This window comes from Ostrea edulis, chromosome 8, assembly GCF_947568905.1.
Source record: "Ostrea edulis chromosome 8, xbOstEdul1.1, whole genome shotgun sequence".
Taxonomy (NCBI): Eukaryota; Metazoa; Mollusca; class Bivalvia; order Ostreida; family Ostreidae; genus Ostrea; species Ostrea edulis.
This window is the reverse complement of record NC_079171.1, coordinates 49,381,000-49,406,468: the sequence shown is the minus strand read 5'-3', so window position 1 is coordinate 49,406,468 and position 25,469 is coordinate 49,381,000. Positions and strand designations below refer to the sequence as shown.

General features: G+C 34.7%; 1 protein-coding gene across 1 annotated transcript in view; it reads right to left on the bottom strand.

The window, feature by feature from the left end:
- The window catches only part of LOC125661868 (transient receptor potential cation channel subfamily M member 2-like), a 134,780-nt gene that overhangs the window by 108,496 nt on the left and 815 nt on the right, over positions 1–25,469 (bottom strand). The window lies entirely within an intron of this gene.

Genomic DNA, 25,469 nt, shown 5'->3' with positions numbered 1-25,469 from the left:
TATTGAACAAAAGTTGTTCAGTTTATCGAGATCTTTCGATTGATATCAAGAAATAGGCCTATGGTCCTAATGGCTCTGTCGATATCGGTCGATCTCAATAACTTTTTACAGGTAAATATTTTGTAAAGACATATAGAACTAAAGTTGTTGAGTCTATAAAGAGCTAACAAATGACATCCAGAAATAGGCCTGTGGGCCTTATGGCTCGCCTGGAAAGTCGAATTTCAAACGAATTTCACCGCAACTTTGCTTCAGAAGCTTATGATATGAAAAATTGATTATATCTAAAGTGTCTTAAAGTCGGAAACTAAATTGGGACTCATTTGTCTTTTTTTTTTTTTTAACTCCGAGTGCATCAACAAATCGGACGGAAGACCTACTCGTTGCTCGCAACGAGATCGTGTCTAGTTATTATTTTTTTTTTTCCTTTCGTCTCCGAGACCGTTGGATGTATTTTCCTGAAACTTTTACAGATTATAGAGAAGGATGGTACCTCGAGGTATTTTTTTCATTTTTTCAAAATTCACTTCCGGTCGCAAGATATGTCCAATTTCCGTCTTTTTACAAGACATCTTGTCCAGCGTTTTTCTCAGAAACGGTAAAAGATAGAGTCACCAAATTTTCAGAGTTAATAGATCTCACTTTGTAGGCGTGCAGTAGGGGGTTAAGAATGTCGGCCGTCACTTCCGGTCGTCACCGGAGGTGATTAAAGGAAACATGAATTTCAAACTTTTTTCTTTCAAATTGAAACCTATTTCGGTTTACTATATCTTGTTACAATTTTCAAAAAATGTTGACCCCACCGGAAGTTGAATCTCCAACTTCCGGTTATATCAAAGAAAGCCTATTCATTCTCTCATTTTTCAATGACATAAATCTCGGTCATGAAACGAGTTAATGAGTTGAGTTTTACATATATTATAGCCACTATAAATGTCTAGAGTAACGTAAAATATTTTTGTAAACTTTACTTCCGGTCGGCAAATACGGCTTATTAGCTGTTTTCATTGTCCAGCGTTTTTCTCAGAAACGGTAAAAGATAGAGTCACCAAATTCTCAGAGTTAAAAGATCTCACTTTGTAGGCGTGCAGTAGGGGGTTAAGAATGTCGGCCGTCACTTCCGGTCGTCACCGGAAGTGATTAATGAATCATAAATTTCAAACTTTTTTCTTTCAAACTGATACCTATATCGGTTTACTAGGTCTCGTTCTAATTCTTAAAAAATGTTGACCCCACCGGAAGTTGAATCTCCAACTTCCGGTTATATCAAAGAAAGATTATACATTCTCTCATTTTTCAGTGCAATAAATCTCGGTCATAAAGCAAGTTCATGATTTGAATTTTAGGTATGTTATAGACACTATAATTGTCTAGATTATATATTTAAATATTTTTGTAAAATTCACTTCCTGTCCTGAGATATGGGGTGGACATATTCAAACCTTGTTTTTTCAGTTTCTCAATAATGAATATAAATAGACGTTTGAAACTTGTAGAGTTGATCAACTAGCATTAGCCCATTGTACACATGCATTCAATTTTTCCGTCCGTCACTTCCGGTCTATACCGGAAGTATTTGAAAAAATGTCGATTTTCCAATTTCTTCGAGTGATTTCTGAGAGATGGCTGGATATATTTTCTTGAAATTTTCAGGAATAATGTCTTATGAAATGACCTTGCTATATGTATTTTTGTTTTACAAAATTCACTTCCGGTCGGAAAATAGGGCCGATTTTCTGTTTCTCAAAAGAAATTTTGTCCAGCACTTCTCTTGGAAAAGGTAAGATATAGGTTCATCATATATTCAGGAATGATCAATCTCCGTTTGTAAGCGTGCAGTAGGGGGTTGAACATGTCGACCGTCACTTCCTGTCGTCACCGGAAGTGATGGAAAGAATCGCAAATTTCAAACTTTTTCTTTTAAATTGAAACCTATACTAGTTTATCAACTCTCTTTCAAAGTGTCAAAAGAATATTGAGTCTGTCGGTGGTCAAAACGACTACTTCCGGTTTCTTGATAAAATACCTTTTTACTTTTCGTCTCTTTGTCCCCATAAATCTCGTTTATATTTGAAGTCTTTCATATGATTTTCACATGTCTTAATAAAAGTATCAACTTCTAGAGTTTTGATAATTTTGTTTTTCAAAATTGACTTCCGGTCGGTAGTAACTTGCTACTTTTTCTTTCTTTAGTCTACTTGTTTTTGTTGAGAACTCTTTCAGATAGAGACGTGAAATTTTCAGGGAATATAGACAGTAAAGAATCGATGTCATTTATAGGAAAACGCATCTGAATAGTACTTCCGGTCGTCACCGGAAGTTATGAGAAAGGAGTAAAAAATTCGAAAATACATTTCTCATTCATTGTTAAGGCACATTTTCTGATACATTTAAATTGTTTTCGTAGGAATAGAAAGCTCTTTACTGGAAGTGGTCTAACGGAAGACCTACTCATTACTAGTAATGAGTATCTAGTTAAGGTCTTCCGTTTCCAACGGAAGACCTTCTAGTGATTCTACTGTTTATTATTATTATTATTAAGGTCTTCCGTCTCCTGCGGAAGACCTTACTATTATTGTTCGCGTTCTTCTTCTTCATTAAGGTCTTCCGTCTCCTGCGGAAGACCTTACTATTATTGTTCGCGTTCTTCTTCTTCATTATTATTATTATTATTATTATTATTTTCTTTGGTAGTACACGCGTTTTTCTCAGCCATTTCTCGATCGATTTTCACGAAATTTTCAGGAAATATGTCTTTTGGTGACGAGACTTCGCTTACAAAATTTCGTGCTTGACGTCACTTTCGGTCAGGAGTTATCTCTCTTTTAGTGACTTTTTGAAGGGCCTTGTTGTCCACACATCTCCTCCGTCAGTTTTGAAGCTAGAGTCTTGAAATTTCTACACAAGATAGAGTAAACATTTTAGAAGATTTGTGGGGGATTCCATTTTACCGGAGGCGATTTGCCTAAACGCTCGCCTGGACCTGAAAAAATGGATGCCAAAATTTTTCGCCGATTTCGGCCATTTTTGACCTTTGATCTCCAATATCTTTTTTCTTGCAAATATTTTGTTAAGACATGTAGAACAAAAGTTGTGCACATTTACGAGATCTTTTCGAAAATATCAAGATTTAGGGGCTAGCCCCTTCAGTTAGGGATCTAGAAGGGCTCAAAGTCTAGATCAAATGTCTCAAAAATCGTTAATATTTTGGTATAAGTCAAAGAACAAAAAATGTTTATCTCAACAATCCAAATCTATTCATATAAAAATTTAGGTCATATGTTACGTAATAAGGGATTTTAAGGGCCTAAACAATAAATTGTTTACCCCTTGTATCTCGAAAACGACAAATATTTTGAAAAGGAATAAAGAACAAAAGTTGTTCAGAATGATGATCTGAACAATATGCATATTTCGTTTTTACCCTATGTGGCCCCGTTAGGGAGCTACAGTTTGGCCCCTAAAATTACTTCTAGAAATAACTCGAGAACAGTAAAGAATTTCTAAATACTTGTTGAACAAAAAAATGTTTGAAATGTCATGACCTTTCTTACGATATCAAGTAAAAGGGGCTGACCCTTTAAATTAGGGGCCCAGAAGGGTCCAAAGGTTTATGAGAATATCTCAGAAACTATTAATATTTTGTAATAAGTCATTGAAGCGGAAATGTTCATCTAAACGAGCTTGTTCTTATCAAATCAAAAAGTAGATCATATGTTACGTAATAAGGGATTTTAAGGGCCAAAATCATAAATAATTGACGCCTCATATCTTGAAAAGGACACATATTTTGAAAAGCATTATTGAACAAAAGTTGTTCAGAATGATAATCTAAACAATATGTACATTTCGTTTTTTCCCTATGTGGCCCCGTTAGGGAGCTACAGTTTGGCCCCTAAATATTTCTTGTAGAGATAACTCGAGAACGGTAAAGAATTTCTAAATACTTGTTGAGCAAAAAATGTTTAAAATGACAAGGCCTTTCTTACGATATCAAGCAAAACGGGCTGGCCCTTTAAATTAGGGGTTCAGAAGGGTCCAAATGTTTTTGAGAATATCTCAGAAACTATTAATATTTTATAATAAGTTGTAGAAGCGGAAATGTTCATCTCAACGAGCTTGATCTTATCAAATCCAAAAGTAGGTCATATGTTACGTAATTAGAGATTTTAAGGGCCAAAATCGTAAATATTTAACGCCTCATATCTTTAAAACGACATATTTTTTGAAAAGCATTATTGAACAAAAGTTGTTTAATGTGTCATAACCTATCGATCAATATCAAAAAATGGGTCTGTGGGCCTCATGGCTCGCCTGTAGAGTCGATTTTTGTCGATATCAGTCGATTTCAAAAACTTGTAACTGGTAAATATTTTGTAAGGACATATTGAACAAAAGTTGTTCAGTTTATCGAGATCTATCGATTGATATCAAGAAATAGGCTTATGGTCCTAATGGCTCGCCTGTAGAGTCGATTTTTGTCGATATCGGTCGATCTCAATAACTTTTTACAGGTAAATTTTTTGTAAAGACATATAGAACTAAAGTTGTTGAGTCTATAGAGGGCTAACAAATGACATCAAGAAATAGGCCCGCGGGCCTTATGGCTCGCCTGGAGAGTCGAATTTCAAACGAATTTCACCGCAACTTTGCTTCAGAGCTTATGATATGAAAAATTGATTATATTTAAAGTGTCTTAAAGTCGGAAACTAAATTGGGACTCATTTGTCTTTTTTTTTTTTTTACTCCGAGTGCATCAACAAATCGGACGGAAGACCTACTCGTTGCTCGCAACGAGATCGTGTCTAGTTATTATTATTATTATTATATTTTTTTTCCCTTTCGTCTCCGAGACCGTTGGATGGATTTTCCTGAAACTTTCACAGGTTATAGACAACGATGGTACCTCGAAGCATTTTTTTCTTTTTTTCAAAATTCACTTCCGGTCGCAAGATATCTCCAATTTTCCTCTTTTTACAAGATATCTTGTCCAGCGTTTTTCTCAGAAACGGTATAAGATAGAGTCACCAAATTTTCAGAGTTAATAGATCTCACTTCGTTGCTCGCAACGAGATCGTGTCTAGTTATTATTATTATTTTTTTTCCCCTTTTGTCTCCGAGACCGTTGGATGGATTTTCCTGAAACTTTCACAAGTTATAGGGAACGATGGTACCTCGAGGTGTTTTTTTCATTTTTTCAAAATTCACTTCCGTTCGTCAGATACGTCCGATTTTCCGGTTTTTGAAAGAAACTTTGTCCGGGGGTAAACTTGAAAACCACTAAAGATAATCGAATGAAACTTTCAGGGATGAGAGATCTATATTCTCTATGGTGCATGCACGTAATATTTTTTGTTGCCGTCACTTCCGGTCGTCACCGGAAGTGATTAAATAAATCATCAATTTCAAACTTTTTTTTCAAATTGAAACCTATTTCGGTTTACTAGGTCTCGTTCTAATTCTCACAAAATGTTGACCCCACCGGAAGTTGAATCTCCAACTTCCGGTTATATTAAAGAAAGACCAATTATTCTCTCATTTTTCAGTGCCATAAATCTCGGTCATGAAACTAGTTAATGAGTTGAGTTTTACATTATTATAGTCACTATAAATGTCTAGAGTAACGTCAGATATTTTTTGTAAAATTCACTTCCGATCGGCAAATACGGCTTATTAACTGTTTTCGTTGTTAAGCGTTTTTTTCAGAAACGGTAAAAGATAGAGTCATCAAATTTTCAGAGTTAATAGATCTCACTATTTAGGTGTGCAGTGGGGGGTTAAAAATGTCGGCCGTCACTTCCGGTCGTCACCGGAAGTGATTAAATAAATCATCAATTTCAAACTTTTTTCTTTCAAATTGAAACCTATATCGATTTACTAGTTCTCGTTCTAATTCTCAAAATATGTTGACCCCACCTGAAGTTGAATCTCCAACTTCCGGTTATATCAAAGAAAGACTATTCATTCTCTCATTTTTCAGTGCAATAAATCTCGGTCATAAAACAAGTTAATGATTTGAATTGTACATATGTTATAGACACTATAAATGTGTAGAGTTGATTTCGATATTTTTGTAAAATTCACTTCCGATTGTGAGATATGGGGTGGACATATTCAAACCTTGTTTTTTCAGTTTCTCAATAATGAATATAGATAGACGTTTGAAACTTGTAGAGTTGATCAACTAACATTAGTCCATTGTACACATACATTCAATTGTTTTGTCCGTCACTTCCGGTCTATACCGGAAGTATTTGAAAAATTGTCGATTTTCCGATTTCTTCGAGTGATTTCTCAGAGATGGCTGGATAGATTTTCTTGAAATTTTCAGGAATAATGTCTTATGAAATGACCTTGCTATAATTATTTTTGTTTTGCAAAATTCACTTCCGGTCGGATAACATGGCCGATTTTCTGTTTCTCAAAAGGAATTTTGTCCAGCATTTTTCTTGGAAAAGGTAAAATATAGGTTCATCAATTATTCAGGGATGATGAATCTCCGTTTACAGGCGTGCTGTAGAGGGTTGAACATGTCGACCGTCACTTCCTGTTTTCACCGGAAGTGAGGGAAAGGATAGCAAATTTCAAACTTTTTCTTTTAAATTGAAACCTATACTAGTTTATTAAGTCTCTTTGAAAGTGTCAAAAGAATATTGTCTCCGTCGGTAATCAAAACGACTACTTCCGGTTTCTTGATAAAATACCTTTTTACTTTTCATCTCTTTGTCCCCATAAATCTCGCTTATATTTGAAGTCTTTCATATGATTTTCACATGTCATAATAAAAAGTATCAACTTCTAAAGTTTTGATAATTTTGGTTTTCAAAATTGACTTCCGGTCGATAATAACCTACTACTTTTTCTTTCTTTAGTCTACTTTTTTTGTTGAGAACTCTTTCAGATAGAGACGTGAAATTTTCAGGGAATATAGACAGTAAAGAGTCTCTGTCATTTATAGGAAAATGCATCTGATTAGTACTTCCGGTCATCACCAGAAGTTACGAGAAATGAGTAAAAAGTTCGATAATACATTTCTTATTCATTGTTAAGGATTATTTTCTGATATATTTAAATGGTTTTCGTAGGAACAGAAAGCTCTTTACCGGAAGTGGTATAACGGAAGACCTACTCATTACCAGTAATGAGTTTCTAGTTATTAAGGTCTTCCGTTTCCATCGGAAGACCTTCTAGTGATTCTACTGTTTATTATTATTATTATTATTATTAAGGTCTTCCGTTTCCAACGGAAGACCTTCTAGTGATTCTACTGTTTATTAAGGTCTTCCGTCTCCAACGGAAGACCTTCTAGTGATTCTACTGTTTATTATGCTCCACAAGCGAAGTTTGGGAACATATTGGTTTTACTCTGTTTCTTATTATTATTATTATTCTTTCTTTCTTCTTGGGACTTTTTTGTCCACGAGTGTTCTCAGAAACTACTCAAGGGATCAATATGAAACCTTTTTAGGATGATAGTAAAACATATGTAGATTTGCGGAACGAATGTCATTTTGTCTGAAAATGCATGCATGTGCATGCACGTGCATTGGATTTTTTGTTTACAAACTTTGGAATCAGTCTAACTTTTTTTATTTTTCAATGAAATCGTTTGCTATTTATATCGTAGGTATAACATGGAACCCTTAACTGTTTGGCATCGTCAAAATTTCAATTCTGCACGCGCATGCACGTGTGCTTCAATTTGATTGGATAATACAAAACCGTTTATAACATTCATGCCAATTAAGAAAATTTAATGATATTTACGGGATAGATAAACATGTCAAATATCTACAGATCGATGTAATAAAAATTGCAAACACGCATGCGCACGCACGTGTATTGTCTTTTGAAGGTTCAATTCTTTCAATGGCCATAACTTTTTTGTTTTTTGTCAAAATCTTTTCAAACTTGTATTGTGTATGTATCTTGATATTCTTAACAAAATTGTTCAGTAATAATTACCATCCGGCACGTGCATGCACGTGTGCTAACTTCTGATTGGACGATTTTCAAATCGCAATAACTTTCTTATAAATGATGGAAACAATATGAAATTTATACTGTAAGTATATCTATCAAATGTCTATTGAATGACATCAACATTGATGCTGAGTCATACTCACGTGCCCGTGTATGCACGTGCATAGCTTTTCTTTCATTTTTCGGGTACTAAAATGGTCATCACTATTGAATTAAAAACTGAAATGAATTCAAATTTACCCTGAGGATCTATGATATGAATGTCTGTGAAATGGTGTCAACAAATTTTCCATTATCAAAATCGCATGTGCGTGAATGCGCGTGCATTGTAATTTTTGACGTCTAAATTTGAGTATTGGTCTATAACATTTTGAGATTGCAATGAATAGCTTTGAAAATTAGGTTGCAGGTATGTTTTGGGCCTGTCAATTTATTAATAGTCTCAAAATCACTTCCCTGCACGCGCATGCACGTGTGCTTAATTATGATTGGACGATTTTGAAATCCCAATAACTTTCTCAAGAGTGAAGCGATCGATACCAAATTCATATAGTAAGTATATTGTTCAAATGTCTACTGATTAGCATCAACAAAAATTGTTGTGTGGTACTCACGTGCACGTGTATGCACGTGCATTGATTTCGGTTTTTGTAGTTTTGAGTTGCCGTTAATTTCTCGTTTTTCATTGAACAGTTGTGAAGTAAGTATATTGTTCAAATGTCTATTGAATAGCATGAACAAAATTGCTGTGGCGTACTCACGCGCACGTGTATGCACGTGCATTGATTTCGGTCTTTGTAGTTTTGAGTTGCCGTTAATTTGTCGTTTTTCATTGAACAGTTGTGAAACTTCTCTTGTACGCATTTGGTAAGACTTGTGATGCATCGAGATGATCAAATTACGTATCAGCACGTGTATGCACGTACGTGCACGTGCACAAAATTCTCAGATCTTTATAACTGATTTGTATTAGCATGAAATGGACTGAATGTTATAAGATACTTATATATTCACATGCTACACAGTTTGCAATGGTCAAAACCACTTGTACTGAAATAAATGGCACCACTTCCTAAATGGGGGAATGTTTGGGGAACATGTGTAACGGTCCCCGTTACAATAAGTACTAGTTATTAAGGTCTTCCGTTTCCAACGGAAGACCTTCTAGTGATTCTACTGTTTATTAAGGTCTTCCGTTTCCAACGGAAGACCTTCTAGTGATTCTACTGTTTATTATTATTATTATTTTATTTTATTTTTTTCCCTTTCGTCTCCGAGACCGCTGGATGGATTTTCCTGAAACTTTCACAAGTTATAGGGAACGATGGTACCTCAAGGCGTTTTTTTCATTTTTTTCAAAATTCACTTCCGTTCGTCAGATACGTCCGATTTTCCGGTTTTTGAAAGAAACTTTGTCCGGGGGTAAACTTGAAAACCACTAAAGATAATCGAATGAAACTTTCAGGGATGATAGATCTATTTTCTCTATGGTGCATGCACGTATTATTTTTTGTCGCCGTCACTTCCGGTCGTCACCGGAAGTGATTAAATAAATCATCAATTTCAAACTTTTTTCTTTCAAATTGAAACCTACTTTGGTTTATTATATCTCGTTCTAATTCTCAAAAAATGTTGACCCCACCGGAAGTTGAATCTTCAACTTCCGGTTATATCAAAGAAAGCCAACTCATTCTCTCATTTTTCAGTGCCATAAATCTCGTTCATGAAACTAGTTAATGAGTTGAGTTTTACCTATATTATAGTCACTATAAATGTCTAAAGTAACGTCAAATATTTTTGTAGAATTTACTTCCGGTCGGCAAATACGGCTTATTAGCTGTTTTCGTTGTCTAGCGTTTTTCTCAGAAACAGTAAAAGATAGAGTCACCAAATTTTCAGAGTGAATAGATCTCACTTTGTAGGCGTGCAGGAGGGGGTTAAGAATGTCGGCCGTCACTTCCGGTCATCACCGGAAGTGATTAATGAATCATAAATTTCAAACTTTTTTCTTTCAAATTGAAACCTATATCGGTTTTCCAGGTCTTGTTCTAATTCTTAAAAAATGTTGACCCCACCGGAAGTTGAATTTCCAACTTCCGGTTATATCAAAGAAAGACTATTCATTCTCTCATTTTTCAGTGCCATAAATCTCGGTCATGAAACAAGTTAATGATTTGAATTTTATATATGTTATAGATACTATAAATGTCTAGAGTATATTTAAATATTTTTGTAAAATTTCCTTCCGGTCGTGAGATATGGGGTGGATATATTCAAACCTTGTCTTTTCACTTTCTCAATAATGAATACAGATAGATGCTTGAAACTTCTAGAGTTAATCAACTAACATTAGTCCAATGTACACATACATTCAATTTTTTCATCCGTCACTTCCGGTCTCTACCGGAAGTATTTGAAAAAATGTCGATTTTCCGATTTCTTCGAGTGTGGATATATTTTCTTGATATTTTCAGGAATAATGTCTGATGAAATGACCTTGCTATAATTATTTTTGTTTTTACAAAATTCACTTCCGGTCGGAAAATAGGGCCGATTTTCTGTTTCTCAAAAGGAATTTTGTCCAGCATTTTACTTCGAAAAGGTAAAATATAGGTTCATCAAATATTCAGGGATGATCAATCTCCGTTTGTAAGAGTGCAGTAGGGGGTTGAACATGTCGACCCTCACTTCCTGTCGTCACCGGAAGTGATTGAAAGAATCGCAAATTTCAAACTTTTTCCTTTAAATTGAAACCTATACTAGTTTATTAACTCTCTTTCAAAGTGTCAAAAGAATATTGACTCTGTCGGTAGTCAAAACGACTACTTCCGGTTTCTTGATAAAATGACTTTTTACTTTTCGTCTCTTTGTCCACATAAATCTCGCTTATATTTGAAGTCTTTCATATGATTTTCACATGTCATAATAAAAGTATCAACTTCTAAAGTTTTGATAATTTTGTTTTTCAAAATTGACTTCCGGTCGGTAGTAACCTACTACTTTTTCTTTCTTTAGTCTACTTCTTTTTGTTGAGAACTCTTTCAGATAGAGACGTGAAATTCTCAGGGAATATCAACAGTAAAGAGTCGCTCTCATTTATAGGAAAACGCATCTGAATAGTACTTCCGGTCGTCACCGGAAGTTACGAGAAAGGAGTAAAAATTTCGATAATACATTTCTCATTCATTGTTAAGGCACATTTTCTGATACATTTAAATGGTTTTTGTAGGAATAGAAAGCTCTTAACCGGAAGTGGTCTAACGGAAGACCTACTCATTACTAGTAATGAGTGTCTAGTTATTATTATTATTTTTTTTTTCCTTTCGTCTCCGAGACCGTTGGATGGATTTTCCTGAAACTTTCACAAGTTATAGGGATCGATGGTACCTCGAGGCACTTTTTTCATTTTTTCAAAATTCACTTCCGTTCGTCAGATACGTCCGATTTTCCGGTTTTTGAAAGAAACTTTGTCCGGGGGTAAACTTGAAAACCACTAAAGATAATCGAATGAAACTTTCAGGGATGATAGATCTATATTCTCTATGGTGCATGCACGTAATATTTTTTGTCGCCGTCACTTCCGGTCGTCACCGGAAGTGATTAAATAAATCATCAATTTCAAACTTTTTTCTTTTAAATTGAAACCTACTTTGGTTTACTATATCTCGTTCTAAATCTCAAAAAATGTTGACCCCACCGGAAGTTGAATCTCCAACTTCCGGTTATATCAAAGAAAGACTATTCATTCTCTCATTTCTCAGTGCCATAAATCTCAGTCATCAAACTAGTTAATGAGTTGAGTTTTACATATATTATAGTCACTATAAATGTCTAGAGTAACGTCAAATATTTTTGTAAAATTTACTTCCGGTCGGCAAATACGGCTTATGAGCTGTTTTCGTTGTACAGCGTTTTTCTCAAAAACGGTAAAAGATAGAGTCACCAAATTTTCAGATTTTATAGATCTCACTTTGTAGGCGTGTAGTAGGGGGGTAAGAATGTCGGCTGTCAATTCCGGTCGTCACCGGAAGTGATTAATAAATCATAAATTTAAAACTTTTTTCTTTGAAAATGAAAACTATATCGGTTTATTAGGTCTCGTTCTACTTCTCAAAAAGTATTGACCCCACCGGAAGTTGAATCTCCAACTTCCGGTTATATCAAAGAAAAACTATTCATTCTCTCATTTTTCAGTGCCATAAATCTCGGTCATAAAACAAGTTAATGATTTGAATTTTACATATGTTATAGACATTATAAATGTCTAGTGTAAATCTAAATATTTTTGAAAAATTCACTTCCGGTCGTGAGATATGGGGTGGACATATTCAAACCTTGTTTTTTCAGTTTCTCAATAATGAATATAGATAGACGCTTGAAACTTGTAGAGTTGATCAACTAACATTAGTCCATTGTACACATACATTCAATTTTTTCGTCCGTCACTTCCGGTCTATACCGGAAGTATTTGAAAAATGTCGATTTTCCGATTTCTTCGAGTGATTTCTCAGAGATGATGGATAGATTTTCTTGAAATTTTCAGGAATAATGTCTTATGAAAGGACCTTTCTATAACTATTTTTGTTTTTACAAAATTCACTTCCGGTCGGAAAATATGGGTGATTTTCTGTTTCTCAAAAGGAATTTTGTCCAGCATTTTTCTTGGAAAAGGTAAAATATAGGTTCATCAATTATTCAGGAATTATAAATCTCCGTTTGCAGTCGTGCAGTAGAGGGTTGAACATGTCGACCGTCACTTCCTGTCGTCACCGGAAGTGATTGAAAGAATCGCAAATTTCAAACTTTTTCTTGTAAATTGAAACCTATACTAGTTTGTTAAGTCTCTTTCAAAGTGTCAAAAGAATATTGACTCCGTTGGTAGTCAAAACAACTACTTCCGGTTTCTTGATAAAATACATTTTTACTTTTCATCTCTTTGTCCCCATAAATCTCGCTTATATTTGAAGTCTTTCATATGATTTTCACATGTCATAATAAAAGTATCAACTTCTAGAGTTTGGATCATTTTGTTTTTCAAAATTGACTTCCGGTCGGTAGTAACCTACTACTTTTTCTTTCTTTAGTCTACTTCTTTTTGTTGAGAACTCTTTGAGATAGAGACGTGAAATTTTCAGGGAATATAGACAGTAAATAGTCGCTGTCATTTATAGGAAAACGCATCATAAAAGTACTTCCGGTCATCACCGGAAGTTACGAGAAATGAGTAAAAAATTCGATAATACATTTCTCATTCATTGTTAAGGCACATTTTCTGATATATTTAAATGGTTTTCGTAGGAACAGAAAGCTCTTTACCGGAAGTGATCTAACGGAAGACCTACTCATTACTAGTAATGAGTTTCTAGTTATTATTATTATTATTTTTTTCCCTTTCGTCTCCTAAACCGTTGGATGGATTTTCCTGAAACTTTCACAGGTTATAGACAACAATGGTACCTCGAGGCATTTTTTTCATTTGTTCAAAATTCACTTCCGTTCGTCAGATACGTCCGATTTTCCGGTTTTTGAAAGAAACTTTGTCCGGGGGTAAACTTGAAAACCACAAAAGATAATCGAATGAAACTTTCAGGGATGACAGATCTATGTTCTCTATGGTGCATGCACGTAATATTTTTTGTCGCCGTCACTTCCGGTCGTCACCGGAAGTGATTAAATAAATCATCAATTTCAAACTTTTTTCTTTCAAATTGAAACCTATATCGTTTTGCTAGGTCTAGTTCTAATTCTCAAAAAATGTTGATCCCACCGGAAGTTGAGTCTCCAACTTCCGGTTATATCAAAGAAAGACTATTAGTTCTCTCATTTTTCAGTGCCATAAATCTTGGTCATGAAACCAGTTAATGAGTTGAGTTTTACATATATTATAGTCACTATAAATGTCTAGAGTAACGTCAAATATTTTTGTAAAATTCACTTCCGGTCGGCAAATACGGCTTATTAGCTGTTTTCGTTGTACAGCGTTTTTCTCAGAAACGGTTAAAGATACAGTCATCAAATTTTCAGAGTTAATAGATCTTACTTTGTAAGCGTGCAGTAGGGGGTTAAGAATGTCGGCCGTCACTTCCGGTCGTCACCGGAAGTGATTAAATTAATCATCAATTTCAAACTTTTTTCTTTCAAATCGAAACCTATATCGGTTTACTAGGTCTCGTTCTAATTATCAAAAAATGTTGACCCCACCGGAAGTTGAATCTCCAACTTCCGGTTATATCAAAGAAAGACTATTCATTCTCTCATTTTTCAGTGCCATAAATCTCGGTCATAAAACAAGTTAATGATTTGAATTTTACGTATGTTAGAGACACTATATATCTCTAGAGTATACTTAAATATTTTTGTAAAATTCCCTTCCGGTCGTGAGATATGGGGCGGACATATTCAAACCTTGTTTTTTCAGTTTCTCAATAATGAAGATAGATAGACGCTTGAAACTTGTAGAGTTGATCAACTATCATTAGTCCATTGTACACATACATTCAATTTTTTTGTCCGTCACTTCTGGTCTATACCGGAAGTATTTGAAAAATTGTCGATTTTCCGATTTCTTCGAGTGATTTCTCAGAGATGGCTGGACATATTTTCTTAAAATTTTCAGGGATAATGTCTTATGAAATGACCTTGCTATAATTATTTTTGTTTTTACAAAATTCACTTCTGGTCGGAAAATATGGCCGATTTTCTGTTTCTCAAAAGGAATTTTGTCCAGCATTTTTCTTGGAAAAGGTAAAATATAGGTTCATCAATTATTCAGGGATGATCAATGTCCGTTTGCAGGCGTGCAGTAGTGGGTTGAACATGTCGACCGTCACTTCCTGTCGTCACCGGAAGTGATTGAAAGAATCGCAAATTTCAAACTTTTTCTTTTAAATTGAAACTTATACTAGTTTATTAAGTCTCCTTGAAAGTGTCAAAAGAATATTGACTCCGTCGGTAGTCAAAACGACTACTTCCGGTTTCTTGATAAAATACCTTTTTACTTTTCATCTCTTTGTCCCGATAAATCTCGCTTATATTTGAAGTCTTTCATATGGTTTTCACATGTCTTAATAAAAGTATCAACTTCTAAAGTTTTGATAATTTTGTTTTTGAAAATTGACTTCCGGTCGGTAGTAACCTACTACTTTTTCTTTCTTTAGTCTACTTTTTTTGTTGAGAACTCTTTCAGAGGGAGACGTGAAATTTTCAGGGAATATAGACAGTAAAGAGTCGCTGTCATTTATAGGAAAACGCATCTGAATAGTACTTCCGGTCATCATCGGAAGTTACGAGAAATGAGTAAAAAGTTCGATAATACATTTCTTATTCATTGTTAAGGATTATTTTCTGAAATATTTAAATGGTTTTGGTAGGAACAGAAAGCTCTTTACCGGAAGTGGTCTAACGGAAGACCTACTCATTACTAGTAATGAGTTTCTAGTTATTATTCTTTTTATTATTCTTTTTTTTTCCACTGAAGATTGCTCAGAGATGGCTGGATGGATTTTTTTGAAATTTTCAAGGATGATAGAGAATATAAATATCTCCAGACATTTTTTCATTTTTTTGAAATTCACTTCTGTTCGTCAGATATGTCCGATTTCCGGTTTTTTTCAAAAATATTTTGTCCGCGCAAGATCTCAGAAACGGTAAAGGATTAAGATACCAAACTTACAGGAGTGATAGACCTTAAGGAGTAGGCGAGCCGAATTGGGTTAAGCACGTCTGCCGTCACTTCCTGTTGTCACCGGAAGTGATAAAAAAAATGAAAATTTCAACTTTTCCTTTTTTTTATAAAAACTTGCGTCACTTTATTGCATCTCTTTTGCAGTTTCAAAATATGTAAGTCCCACAGGAAACAAAAACGACAATTTCCGGTAATAAGAGAAAATCGAAATAAATTGAACGTTTTTATTTCCCATAAATCTCGCTTGTGAATGAAGTGTTTGAAATAATTTTCAATATCTTACCTACACCGACAATATCTAGAGTGACGTCAAATATCTTTGTAAAATCTACTTCCGGTCGCGCGATTTCCTGTCCTCAAAAGGAGATTTTGTTTACGAAATTGCTCAGCAACAGTTAAAGATTGAGGCACTACACTTTCAGGAATGATAGATCATGACAAATAGGTATGTCGAATATGGTTAACTTCGTCAACCGTCACTTCCGGACCTCACCGGAAGTGATCAAAGAAATCGAAAATTTCAGATTTTTTCTTTTGACGCAGAACGAACATTAGCTTATTGCTTCATTCTTGTTCTTTTTAAATATGTTGACCCTACCGGAAGCAAAAACGGCAACTTCCGGTTTTGTGAGAAAAAGTGGAAAAATTGAGTTTTTGACTTTGTCTCAAATCTCGCTTGGATGTGGAGTATTACAAATGATTTTCTTGTATGTTATTGACATTGCAAATGTCTAGAGTAACGTAAAGTATTTTGGTGAAATCTACTTTCGGTCGCGAGATTTGCAGTCTTCAAAATGAGAATTTGTTCAACCTAATATTCTGCAAATGTGAACGACAGAAGTCTCAAATTTTCAAGATTGATAGTCAGTCATCAGTATGTTTGCACCATGTGAGAATCGTACGTAACCGTAACTTCCGGTCGTGACAGGAAGCGATATAAAAAATATAATTTTTTGAAGTTTTTTTTGGACAGATATTGGGGCTATTATGGATGATGATTATGTCTTGTTCATGTAAAATATGTCCACCGGAAGTGCCGACCGAAAAACCTGAAGTTGTCTCAAACATGTGTATTTTTGTCGAAAGCTAAAAGTATGATTAGTTGAGAATTATTAAGATGTAGAATAAAATATTTATTCGATTGGAGCTCTTCCGGTCATGAGCGAAAGAGAATATAGACAACAGGAATCATAACGTGTTTTTAAAAAATATATTTTTGAAAATTCCAATGCATTTCACAAATTGGAACCGAATTTGACTAAAGCAATCTGAACTGCAGTTTTTTTCCAACATTGATAACCTTAATATCAACGGATAATGTGTGAAGAAAATAAAATTCAATTGTAATGAATGGCTTTTAAACTTCCAATCTCGACAGGAAGTAGTATAACGGAAGACCTACTCATTACTAGTAATGAGTTTCTAGTTATTCTTATTCTTTTCTTCTTATTTTTCCTCTTCTTTAGTGAGAAATTTGTCCGACCGATTTTGTGAAAGTGCTTCGACAGATGCACTTCAAACTTTGTGAGCTGATAGGGGGTCACTAGGAGGGGTGCATTCAACTTTTCAAAATGGCCGCCGTTTCAAGATGGCGGCCAAAAAACGTCAAAAATTCAAGGTTGTCGGATTTCAATCAAATTCCATTTCTAGGGTAATATGGTCACCCCGAGTCCATTTCCACCATCATTTTTTTTTTTGAGCCGCCAGTTTCAAAATGGCCGCCATATACCGAAATATTTCAAAGTGTTAAAATCTCTACAATATTTGGGTTCTGGGGTAAATGGAGGGTCCACAATTCATTTATAGCATCAGTATTTTCTTCCAATCAATTTTCAAATGTTTCAAAATGGCCGCCATTGAAGAAAATGGCGGCCAAAAATCAAGTCCGTCGGATTTCAACCAAATTCAGTTTTTAGGGTTTTTTGAGAATCCTGAGTGCATATCTGGCATCAAAAAGCATTTCTGACATGGGGAGGTGTTCGGAGACATTTGTGTTGGCATCCCAACACAGTTATAGCTCGTTATTCTTATTATTATTTTCTTCTTATTATGTCTCCGAACACAAAGTGTCGGATACATATTGTTTTTGCTCCGTTTCTTATTATTCTTATTATTTTCTTATTTTTCCTCTTCTTTAGTGAGAAATTTGTCCGCACGATTATATGAACACGCTTCGACTGAACCACTTCAAACTTTCTGAGCTGATAGGGGGTTACTAGAAGGGGTGTAATCAACTTTTCAAATTTTCAAAATGGTCGCCGTTTCAAGATGGCGGCCAAAAAACGTCAAAAACTGAAGGTTGTCGGATTTCAACCAAATTCTATTTCTAGGGTAATTTAGTGACCCCAAGTCCATTTCTACGATGAAAATTTTTTTTGGACCCGCCATTTTCAAAATGACCGCCATATACCGAAATATTTGAAAGTGTTAAAATCTGTACAACATTTGGGTTCTGGGGTAAATGGAAGGTCCACAATTCATTTCTAGCTTCAGTATTTCATTCCAATCTATTTTCAAATGTTTCAAAATGGCCGCCATTGAAGAAAATGGCGGCCAAATATCAAGTCCGTCGGATTTCAACTCAATTTACTTCTTAGGGTTTATGGAGGATTCTGAGTGCATATCTGGCATCAAAAACATTTCTGACATGGGGAGGTGTTCGGAGACATTTGTGTTGGCATCACAACACAGTTATAGCTCGTTATTTTTCCTCTTCTTTAGTGAGAAATTTGTCCGCGCGATTATATGAACGTGCTTCAGCAGATCCACTTCAAACTTTGTGAGCTGATAGGGGGTCATAAGGAGGGGTGCAATCAAATTTTCAAATTTTCAAAATGGCCGCCGTTTCAAGATGGCGGCCAAAAAACGTCAAAAATTCAAGGTTGGCGGATTTCAACCAAATTCTAGGGTAATTTAGTGATCCCAAGTCCATTTCCACCATCAAAAAAGTTTTTTGAGCCGCCATTTTCAAAATGGCCGCAATATACCGAAATATTTCAAAGTGTTAAAATCTCTACAACATTTGGGTTCTGGGGTAAATGGAGGGTCCACAGTTCATTTCTAGCATCAGTATTCCCTACCAATCAATTTTCAAATGTTTCAAAATGGCCGCCATTGAAGAAAATGGCACACAAAAAAAACAAGTCCATCGGATTTCAACAACATTTAGTTTCTTGGGTTTATGAAGGATCCTGAATGCATATCTGGCATCAAAAAGCATTTCTGACATGGGGAGGTGTTCGGAGACATTTGTGTTGGCATCCCAACACAGTTATAGCTCGTATTATTTTATTATTATTAGACATATTGTTTTTGCTCCGTTTCTTATTATTCTTATTATTTTCTTCTTATTCTTATTATTCCTCTTCTTTAGTGAGAAATTTGTCCGCGCAATTGTGTGAAAGTCCTTCGACAGATCCACTTCAAACTTTGTGAGCTGATAGGGGGTCACTAGGAGGGGTGCCACCAATCGACTTTTCAAATTTTCAAAATGGCCGACGTTTCAAGATGGCGGCCAAAAACATTAAAAAGTCAAGGTTGTCGGATTTCAACCAAATTTTATTTCTAGGGTAATTTAGTGACCCCAAGTCCATTTCCACCATCAAAAATTTTTTTGGCCGCCATTTTCAAAATGGACGCTATATACCGAAATATTTCAAAGTGTTAAAATATCTACAACATTTGGGTTTTTGGGGTAAATGGATGGTCCACATTTCATTTCTAACATCAGTATGTCCTTCCAATCTTTTTTCAAATGTTTCAAAATGGCCGCCATTGAAGAAAATAGTGGCCAAAAAACAAGTCCGTCGGATTTTAACCAAATTTTGTTTCTAGGGTTTTTGGAGGATCCTGAGTGCATATCTGACAATTATGTTACATATCATTGGGTCAAATGCCTTCTGGGGAGTTTCATACGGATTGGTAGGCCGTTCTTGGCACACTGATTTTAACTACGGATAACTCCGTTTAGCTGATCAAGATATAGGACTCACGGCGGGTGTGACCGCTCGACAGGGGATGCTTACTCCTCCTAGACACCTGATCCCACCCCTGGTATATCCAAGGGGTCTGTGTTTGCAGAACTTTCTATTTCGTATTCCTTATAGAAATTATGAGATTTATAACTGTTCGTTATCTTCACCTTTCATTAATAGAGAAATTAAATTCTTCACCAACTCTTATTCTTTCTATATATTTGTTCGACACTTTCGCAATGCACTACTTATTTTGATATTTTATGAAGTTAAATCTATCGATTTTCACATGTAATTTCCTTAACTAATTTCTAAATATTGGGACAACAGCCTTGGAAGCTTAAAAATTCTCTATATATTACATCTTGGGTTTCTGGTTCCCCATGGAAAAGCAAACTCTGCCCACCTATTCGCATATACTTTTGAACGAAAGTTCTATACTAGACCCCTCCCCCCAACAAAAACCCCAACAAAACAATACTATGTCCTTGTTCCCCTCTCCTTCATGTTGAAACTCTAGGTCTAAATGTTAAGACAATTAATGCGTTCGTATATATACATGTAGATGTATATCAATATACACTTTAGAATCAACGATATTTGTGGTAACTAAATTTTCCTTGATTTAGTATTTCCCCCTTTTCCACGAATTTATGACACCCCAAGATTGAATTACACATACAAATAAATGCCTTGAAAAGCACGACTTAAAGAGATAGATATATAGATATAAGTTCAAATCGCTTGAAACATGGAAATTGGCACCTACGGAAATCGATTACTCACTAGTATAAAAATACTTTATATTGTCGATATAAACATTTGACATGTGTTTGTCCTAAATTCCGTACCCTTTGCTTGTCGTAAGAGGCGAATAAATGGGGCGTGGTCCTTCGGATGAGACCGGAAAAGCCGATATCCTGTGTCCCAAATGGTGTGGTACGAAAAAGACCCCTCCCTGCTTAAAGTCTGTAAGCGCCGAGCATATGCTTAAATTTGGCAGTCTTTCACCGGCAATGGTGACGTCTCCATGAGTGAAAAATTATCGAGTGGGACGTTAAACAATATACAACAATTGAATGACGTAAAGTCTTTGAATTTTGCAAATACTACTCCCAAATGTTTCATATTTGGAGTTGGCCCCTTTAAATTGTAAAAGTCAGCCGTCGATTGTAAAAGTAAGCCTCTTCGTAAAACTCCAATACGATGGATTTTAAAATTCATGGATAATGATACCAAGATATGGGGCTTAAAACAAGTACGACTTCGTCTACATAACGTGCATAATCAGCAACCATAAGATCATTCATTTTATACGTTATATCCCCCTGATAAAAATAAGGATAACGCATAGTTCATGTTGCCTCATATATGAATGTAGGATTTGAATCAAACCATGTGTTTCATTGATAAATTATTATGTCGTAATGACGAATCATTAGTAAATATAAATAGCAAAAACAAAAAAATAAAAACAAAAACAAGAGGCCCATGGGCCTAGAATCGCTCTTCTGATACATTTTAGAACAGGCAAAAATTCTCACTAACCAAGATTCATCAATAACAAAGTTTGATGATGTTGAGTCAAATAGTACCTGAAAATTTAAATGTAACTGTCCAAAAGTGGATCACAGTGACCTACTTTTGGTCGACACACTGAAGACTCAAGATGCATCAACTGACAAGTCAAATAGTATTCAAATATAGCCGTCAAATTCCAAAAGAAGGCCACAGTGACCTACTTTTTGGTCGACATACTCCAAAGACTCAAGGTGCATCAACTCTTAAAGTTTGATAATTGAAGTAGAATAGTATCTTAAATATTCAGATATAAACGTCAAATTCCAAAAGTAGGTCACAGTGACCTACTTTTTGGTCGACAAATTCTGAAGACTCAAGACCCATCAACTGACAAAGTTTGATGATTGTAAGTCAAATAGTATTTGAAATATTCAAATATAGCTGTCAAAATCAAAAAAATAGGTCACGGTGACCTACTTTTCAGTCAACACACTCTGAAGACTCAACATGCACCAACTGACAAAGTTTGATAATTTTAAGTCAAATAGTATCTGAGATATTAAAATATAGCCGTCAAATTCCAAAAGTATGTCATGGTGACTACTTCTTGGTCAACAAACTATGAACACTCAAGATGCATTAACTGACAAAGTTTGATGATCCTAGCTTTCATTGTGTCCAAAATATACATCTAAAATTGAAAATGTGAAATTGGAATGTCTGCAAAATTCAAAAAAAAGGTCACTGTGACCTACTTTTTTTATAGATATGTTTCGAGGCCTCTAAACGCGTTAACTTACAAGGTTTGATGATTCTAAACCTCACGGTATCTTAAATAACAACCTAAAATGTATTCATAATGATTAGCCATAAAATTCAGAAAGTAGGTCATGGTGACATACTTTTTACATGACGCACTTTAAAGTCCCATGATCCATCAACTGACAACTTTTGATGATCATAGGCTCAAAAGTGTCCAAGATATGCATAAAAATCCATTTAAAAATAATTACCTGCGAAATTCAAAAAGTAGGTCACCATGGCCTACTTTTGAGACAACATGATATTAAGTCCTAAGATGCATCAACTAACAAAATCTAATGATCCTAGTCTTTATACTAAGCAAAATATCAAAGTTTTAACAAAACAAAATTTAAAGTCAACTTTGAAGTGACCCTGAGACCACATCCTATGCCCCAGGGGGTAGTCTTGAACAATTTTTAATCTAGATCCTATTCTCATCCTTATGCATAAGTTTGGTGATAATTTGCCCAGTGGTTCTTGAGAAGAATTTTTTTTTAGCAACCACTGCTTTTGTTTGCATTTTCCTAATTATCTTCTCTTGTTAAATAGTCACAACCCTAGTTTCATTACAAATGCAAACCCTTGGGCCAAGGATACTCTGTGACGAATTTAACAAAAATTGGCTAAGGGGTTTTTGAGATATAGCTCCTTTTCCAAAAAGATGACACACACCGCACGCCAGACATATGGCATAAAAAAAAAACCTTAAAAAAACACATCATTATAAAAAAAATTCGTAAACTTTTAAGTCCATTCCACCTATCCACATTTAAATATTTTGTAAATTTGTAGCTTGAAAGCCAATGATTTAATTTAAAAGGCCTGATCTGTTTTTAAAGGACACATATAGTGTATTTTGATAAACACGAATAATAAGGGGTTCATTATACACCATAAATCAAGCTTTGTTAAAACTCAGTCAACAGATAAGTCGGTCCTCGCACGGTTATTGTCATTCAGTAATTTGATGTCAAAACCACACTCTGCGAAAAACCCATGAATAACGTTAAGCATACGATTAGCATTATTTGTGTTGCTAAGTAGCACGAATTGGAATAATTCCAAGACGTTAATTTTTGTGTGTATCAAGCATAAACAAAAGCAATATGAAAAAGACGCAACGCTTCGCAAACTTGTTTGGAAGAAAAGATTACTATATTCAGTTAAACAAAAAAACACTTTTTTTTTCTTATTCAGTTTACAGAAAAGGACAACCACTATTTCTGTGTAAACATCAAATTTACCTAACATTCGTTCAAATTGGCATGTTTGAAACATTGATGTATTAGCGCAATAAAACACACCGCCTTACTATGTTCCTCGACCAATGTCAACCCGTTTCAGCTTATATATGCTATGACATATAATTATTATAGTGAAACGATCAGGTGCTTCATTACGTTTATTTATATCTAATTTTTGATCGGCGTATATTGCGTTGTAATGAAAAAGTGGTTTGCAAAATATATATAAAAGAACTTTGTGGTCAACATATATTTAGATATAGATATTCGACAAATGGCTCGCTATACACCATGAATATTTTTACTTATTATTTCATTGGCAACTTTCGATTCCGGTGCAAATTTAGGTGGAACCATTGAAGTTTAGGTTTGTTGTTATTATGAAAGGTGTTTTGGGGGATTATTTTCCACTCAGCATTGTCTATTTCTGAAAGCTAACTCTCATCTTGGTTTCCCCTTATCACAGAGCAATTTCTGTTTAATAGTTTATAAAAGCACTTAGATTGTTTTTTTTTTTTTTTTTTTTTTACATTTCAGTATATTGTATATGTTTCATCTAATAAATGAATTTGCCAACTTTTTAAAATGAAAGTTTTTAGAATACTTTTTAATCCAAGTCTTTTTTGCATGAATGATGCTTGAATATTCTAGAAAATTAATTTCCACATTCGGGTAAGCATCCCAAAAAGTTTCAGTACTACAAACACAACTACCATCTTCAATAATATCATTTATGTGTTTGATGTTACTTTCAACTAGTTGTTTATTTAAAAAAAGTGTTCACACCCTATGTGGATCACATGATTATAGAATAAAGGTATGTATCCAGTAGCATTTGATTCTTTACAATCATTCTGAAGTTCATTCCAGGATTTGGATACATCTATCCAAAAATGATTGTTATATTGATTTCAAGAGTAACTTGACATATTCAATCCACAAGATATGAACCTAGTTAGTTTAAAGTCAGATATCAATATCCAGTGTTTGTAGAAATAAGATGCGATATATTAAAATAATTGCATTGATGTTATGAACTATTTTAGATTAGTCAATTTTAGGCCTCCATCCTCATATTTCTTAAGAAGGACATCATTTGTAACTCTACGAGTTGACCCAAATCATACAAATTAAAAAAAAAACATTTATTTTTTCTAATTCTTTACAATATAACACTGCCGAGTTGGAGATAGACATAAAATATTATTCAACAGGGGTAAAACACTATTTTAATAACTGCAATATTGCCAATGGTGGGGGTGGGGGGGGGTGAATGTCTTTCCCCGTTGATTTAGAATGGATTTGACTTTTGCTAATTTTGGATCATATTTTACCTTAGGTATTTTGTGTAATTCAACATCATACAGGGTGAATCTAGCAGTTTCCCAATACAGATTACCGTTTGGTAATGAAACATCATTACTGTATTTTAGAGCAATCTAGACGGCATGGGTTTTACAATAATAAATACAAAAGCCAGATATTTCTGAAAATCTTTGTATTGTTGTTAGCGTTTTCAATATATTTTGTTCAGTTCCATCGAGAATAATCGAGCTGTCGTCATCAATGTGAGCTTTTTTTTTCTTTCAATATTAACCATTGCAATGCCTTTAATGTTTTTATTCATTCTTATTCGCATTGCTATGATTTTTGCACATATTAGAAAGATATAAGGTATCCTTGTCGGTACCCTCTCTCAATATCAAACACCTCAGTTTGCTTACCACCTTGGTTAACTAGATGTTATATTTATGACCTTAAAAACGCATGCCCCGTGTCGCAGTAAGTGTGACACGCTAAAGAACCCTCACTGCTCAAAGGCCGTAAGTGCCGAGCAAAGGCTTAAATTTGAAGCCCTTCACCGATCTTGGTGAAGTCTCCATATGAGTGAATTCTCGAGAGAGAGAGGGAGAGACGTTAGGCAAGATACAATCAATCAATCATATTCTGTGTGTCAGCTTTGGATAAAAACAACAACAACATTTTGACAAGGTTAAGCTAAACTAAATACATACAAGATAATAATTTTGTGCTAGAGTAGCACATGATTGATTGATTGTTTGTTTTGCATACTGTTGAAATATTTTCCATCATATTGAAACGTCATGCCTAGTGCTTAAGGCCGTAGCAGTGAATGTTCATTTGTTGAATAAATATATTTGCACTCTATAAATTCTAGTAAACAAATTTATTCCTTTACATGTTGTATATTCAGCATTTTGCATTTTCAACTTCCTCTCTGTAATGTATGATTGTACG